Source organism: Ixodes scapularis, unplaced genomic scaffold (assembly GCF_016920785.2).
Source record: "Ixodes scapularis isolate PalLabHiFi unplaced genomic scaffold, ASM1692078v2 ptg000058l_1__unscaffolded, whole genome shotgun sequence".
In the NCBI taxonomy this organism is placed as follows: Eukaryota; Metazoa; Arthropoda; class Arachnida; order Ixodida; family Ixodidae; genus Ixodes; species Ixodes scapularis.
Window position 1 is genome coordinate 1,653,320 of NW_024609900.1, and position 5,802 is coordinate 1,659,121.

At 51.4% G+C, this 5,802-nt stretch overlaps 1 pseudogene; it reads left to right on the top strand.

The window, feature by feature from the left end:
• Positions 1-2,566: 2,566 nt before the first annotated feature.
• LOC120843317 lies at positions 2,567-5,045 on the top strand (annotated as a pseudogene).
• The last annotated feature ends 757 nt before the right edge of the window (positions 5,046-5,802 follow it).

Here is a 5,802-nt window from a genome sequence, read left to right on the forward strand (position 1 = left end):
AAAACTGCATACGGCAGACCGTCGTGTCCCGGAGCGGTGTTGGCTTTGACCTTCTCTATGGCAGAGACAAGTTCGGCCAAAGTGAAATCAGATGCAGCGGGGTCCTCCGAATCTTCAACCGGATTGGGAGGTGGCGGAATGGCAGGACGGTCGTGATGCGGGAAGAAGTGAGCTGCCGCTTGCCGGGCAAACGCGTCCTCGTCCAGTGCCATGGCTAGGCGGATGCTCTCGGCATAGTCTTTAACTGTGGGGGACTTTTCCATGGCGTGGAATACTCGCCACAGATGTCTGTTCCCCCGGGTTGAAGAGAGGCAGTCACACCAATCCAACCAACGGGAACGGCAAAGTTGTTTTCCATATTGGCGAGCTTTGGCTGTAACCTTGTGTAACGCGACCAGGGCTGAGCTGTCATCCGGGTTCCGTGATACGTAAAGGTCCGCTTGCCTACGGTGCGCCCATAGATTGAGGAGGTAGGTATCTGGATTTGGTTGGTCTTCGTCAACCGTTGTTTTGGTTGTGTGTGCCGACAGTACCGTAGACAGCGTTTGTAACGCCGTCGCTGGGGTGAGCGTCGTTGTGCGATCATCGGCGCGTACGGCATCCCACGACGTGGTGCGAACGAAGCGCCGTAACTTGCGAAGTTGCGTTTCAGCGAGGTGGATAAAAATCGGAGCGTGATCACTGCCCCAGGTATCGGGTTCAACGTGCCAGCGTGGATTGCTTGGTCCAAGCCACCATGTGAGGTCGGGTGACGACAAGCCAGCGCGTGGTCGGGTATGGGTGCCTGGCCGGTTGAGGAGGAGGAAGTTACGGTCCGAAAACGTGTCGTTTATATGAGTACCCCGTGGGCTGTCTGCAGAGTAACCCCAGGCGGAGTGGGCGCCATTGAAATCACCGCCCACAAGGATAGGAACGCTGGGGTGTGCAGCTCGAAGATGACGAAGTCAGCCTAGGTTGGGGGATGAGGAGGAGGGCCGGCCGTAATATGACACGAGAATCACAGGGGTGCGGGCAGGTTGGGTGAGGGCAGCGACGACCTCTTGGCGAGTGTTGCACCATTTCTGTAGATTCAGAGACGTGTGGGGTACTGAGGAGTTTACATAAACCGCAGCTTTGCCAGGGTAGAGGCTATTATCTATGTGACGGCGGTCCGGAATCGAAGGAGTATGGTAGCCACAGAAACCAGATATGCGACATAAGGCATTATGCTCCTGGAGGAGAAAGGCCCAGGGAAACAGCTTGCCTTCTTTTATGCGAAGGTTAATTTCAGTTACTTTAGAGGTCAAACCTCGGCAGTTCCATTGCACCACGATGGATGATGTATTAACGGCCATTGGGAAGGTTGAAAGCTGATGCGATCATGGCCATCAGCTGATGAAGGAGAGTCATTATCGCAGCCACCGGGGCGGCCGCGGGCTGGGAGTTAGCGGTTGTCGAGAGCGGTGATGCTGGAACAGTCAGCGGAGCGGAGGCCGCCGTATGGGGTTGCCGCTGACGCCTGAGGCGGGTCAGCTCTGCGAGGTGTTGTTTCGTTTTTTTCTATCGCCTGATGAAGTGAAGCGAACTCGTCGGAGTCGGCTATCTTCGGTAGCGACGGCGAGACGGTTTGGCGAGATGCTTTCCGTGACGTCAGTGCACGAGCCTTCTGTGCGTACGTACATGGGACCGATGAATCGGATGTTAGCGGTGGGAATTCTTCGTCGTCTTCTGTAGCGAGGAGGGCAAATCGGTTAGCCATGGTGCCAGGAGGCGGCTGACGACGCGGTACACGACGTTTACGTGGACAGAGGGGTGACGTAATTTCGTGGTCATCAGACTTGCATAGGGCGCACTTGGGGGCGGCTGCTCCTTCAGGGGAGGTCTGAACTGCAGTAGGATTAGGGCACGCCTTCTGGATGTGGCCTTCACGAAGACAGTTGTAGCAATACATACGTCGCGGCTGGAAAGGCTTAGGGCTGACGACGGACCCGTGGTAATAAAGTGCGTGGGAAGTGAGCCCGGGCCTTCAAGAGTTAGCAGAAAGGTACCGTTGGTGCCCAAGCACCTGGCCTGCAGCAATTTGTGAGAGGCAGTGTAGAGGTTGTCGAGGACCTCCTCAGGGCCCTCATTCTTGTCGAGACGGTAGACCACACATCGAAGAATATTTGGGCCGGATGCGAAGTACGCTTGCACTGGGACATGATGCGTCGCACTGAGCGGTATCTTGTCGATCACACAGAGTTTCTTTGCATCATGAAGAGAAGCCAAGTGAACAGTTATACTGTTCGAGGGCTTGTGTAGCACGAAACCTCGGTAGCCAGATGTTCCTAGAGCCGAATCGATGGCAGACTGGACGTTCCTTGAGGGAACCGAGGTGATGTCGAAGCGCAGAGTAGGCTTGATCTTGACCCGAAAGGATTCGGAGCGCGGAGGAGCGGTGTAGGCTTTAGTCTGATGCGTGGAAAGCGGGATGGGCTGATGGACACTCTCGTGTGGTATCGGTTGCGGTAGCAAGGCTGATGGGTCGTCCGGAAGAGTGATCGACTTGGCCGGCAGGCCTGAGCAGTCCATTTCAGCTGACGACGAAATGTCGGTGATGGCGACGGTGGCTAATGTTGTGAACGCCCCCTACGTGGTGAAGGTCGATGAAGTGGCACTACAGGTAGCCTCGGCCGCTGAGGGCAGAGAGGCCATGGCGCCTTTGTTCGGCGTGGCCTCGCTTGGCGGGGCCAAGCTAAGCCTAACCTGGCCACCGAATTTTCGGTGGACCTGTAGATGCCGACGGTGTTTCCAATGAATAATCCTACGACCGCATGATGAAACAGGAGGTGACGGCAATCGAATAGCGGAGGCCGTGGCCCCGGTGGGCCGCTGAACTCGAAGAAACGAAGGAGAAATCGCAGAGCACAACGCAGTAACGTCAGCTCAAATCCTCGTCGTCTTCGTCGATTGCGAGAAATCCGGAACTCTGCTATCACGAGCTGCCGTCTAGGGAGAACTTCTGGGATACCTGGTTGAAGAACATTTCGCGACAAGGCAGCGAGAAGGGCAGCCAGTGGCATCCAAGCTCCAGGAACGTCGTGTGCTCCCTTCATTTTAAGGCGCAGGGGGTCAAAGTTAGGGATGAAGGGAAAGTTGCTGCGACCGACAACGATGCCGACTCATTTCCCTTGTATCCGTTGTACGTGCAACCAGCAGGTTCAAAGAAGCGCAAAACGCTTGTTCATGTGCCACCTAACGCTTCCAAGTCGCATGCGAGCGGTAAAAGTCAACAACGCAAAATGCAGTCCCCTGCAGAAAGAAGACCAACTGTTGATGAGTGCGATGCCATTGAACCTTGCCTGCAAAAAGAGTTTAAAGTGGAAGAATGTAAGACATCATTAAATTTGACATGCTTCATGGAAGATACCAAGAAAAACGCGCACCGCCCTCAAATGCAAGCCAAAAGACTGAAGGAGTGAATGGAAAAGCTGCGACAAACCTGCGACGAATTTCAAAAGAGATTAAAGCAGTATGAAGAGGACAGAGCTGTGCAAGCCTTGATGAATGTTTCAAAAGCCGCATCGGAAGGTGACAAGACTGCAAAATTTGTGACCGAAAAAACAGTGAATTTTGACAAGGCAAGAGCAACATGGCAAGAACCAACGCTGAGAGAATGCGTACTATGGAAAGCGACATCATGTAAAGGATATGACCCAACGCGCATGGAAACTCCTTAAGCTGCCCTGCCGAAGTACGTTGCAGAAGTCTGTCGGGTCACTTACGGGCGAGATCGGGCTCACGAGCCTAGTCATAGAACGGCTGCAGTTAGAGATATAAAGTCTCCTCTCAGAGAAGGAGCCCTACTGCAGCCTCATCATTAACGTAATGTCGATTTAGCAGCAAACTTATTTATGATCGACAAGTTGACAGAAGTTTTGGGCTTGTTGACATCAGATGTGAAGCCGGATCAAGAGCCACTGAAGTAGCCAAGTGGCTCCTTTGCTTCGTGCTACGTGGGCTTTCCACAGCTTACGTGATTTCAGTCGGCTACGTCTTTACAATATATTTGAAGAACGACCAGCTCCGGTTTATTACGCTCAGTGTCACGAAGGCGGTTGAAGAGGCACAATTTTGGATAGTTCGCATCGTCACTGACAACCACGAGACAAACACCTCGATGTTTCAACAGATGTGTGACGACAACACGCTCCAGCATGTTGTGCCGAATCCGGTACGTGAAGGTGAACTGTTGTTGCACTGTTTTGACCCCAATCACTTCAGCGAAAATCTCAGGATGAATCTGCTAGAAAGAGATATAGTTAATGCAGCACAGATGCTCAAAGTTGGCTTTTTTGTTTTTAAAAGCCCTCTCCAACATTCAAGAGAATCTGTTGGTCAAACCAGTGCGTTTTCTGAGCCGAGCTCATGTGGAACCAAACAATCTAGAGAAGATGAAAGTGTGCCGTTCAAAGTTAATATTTTCACCTGTAGTAATTAGCACCCACGAATACCTGCAGAGGAATCCTCAGTCCCACAAGAGGGCTCCAGAATTCCAGGATATTACCTCAACCATCACATTTATGAAAACGGCTAGAATGTGGTACGACCTCCATGATATCTCTGACTGGAAATCCAGATAAACGCCTTTCGTCAGATCAGAAGACGATCGGCTCTCATGGCTTGAAGTTGATTTAATCAGCTACCTCGAGGATATTAAACTCGAAAGTACGAAGTCTCGGGTCAAGTCCCTCATGAAAGAGACCTTTGAGGCAACCGTAATGACAACCAGGCCAACGGTCACCGTCATTGAGTATCTCCTGACTGACCTCAAGTGAGAACAAACGTTTGGAGCAAAATAGTGTTTTTGTAAGACAAAAACTTGCTTCTAGAATGTATTCTTTCGCTCACTTCTTTTCTTTAATTTCAGATTTAAGTATGTTCTGACGCGACTTCTCAACAGCGACCCGGTTAAATTTCTGTTCAGCCGCGTCCGCCAATTCAACGAAGGTAACGACCGAGTTGATGCCAGAACAGCAGTTTTCACGGCAGAAAAGTTGCGTTTCGTTCGTTGTATTGCAATCTAACTGATCTTATATCCGGCGCCCCGTTTCTCGAGAACAGTGTCAGTGCACACCGATCAAGTTTCTTAAATAATCCCAATATCGGCGCACAGGTTGGCATTTTGTAGGCTTCCAGATGTGGAAATGTGCCCTTTAGTTTGGAGTGCCAGACGGCGCTGAAATGTGCCAGCTCCGCTCGTGAAACAGGAAACCCTGCAGTTACTGAGACAGCTCTTGGTGTGCTTTGGAAAATTCAGCACTTGATGAAGTGCAATGAAGTCCCTTCTGAACTTGAGTTCGCACCGCTGACTTACATGGCCGGCTACTTGGCCTTCATTTCCGGACAAAAGGTGACCATTTTTATTTGTAGAAATTGTCGTAATTTGAAAATAATTAGCTGAAACATTCAGCCTAGCAAAGCAATAGAAATGTCTGAATGGAAGCAAGGAAGGCTAATGTGTAGAACTTCCTCAACTTTGCAGGTGACCTTCCCTGAATGCAAGCTGCAACTTAAGGGAATTGCATCCCGTGACGGAGCATATCAGTTTGTGTTTAGCCTTGACCAAGGAGGACTCAGCTATCAACGGCCTTAAGCTGCCTGGCTGTGCGAGCTCACCTGCACCTTTGTCGAGAGGGCTCTATAGTCGGCAGAGATTCTTCGTTGTGGACGATTTTGCAAGGTCCTCTTGAGCGCTGTGCTTCCACACCTTATCGACTGCCCGCTGATGTGGTGCACTAACTGCAGAGACCCGTACCGCAGCGAAGCTAGAGCTCTGCGAGC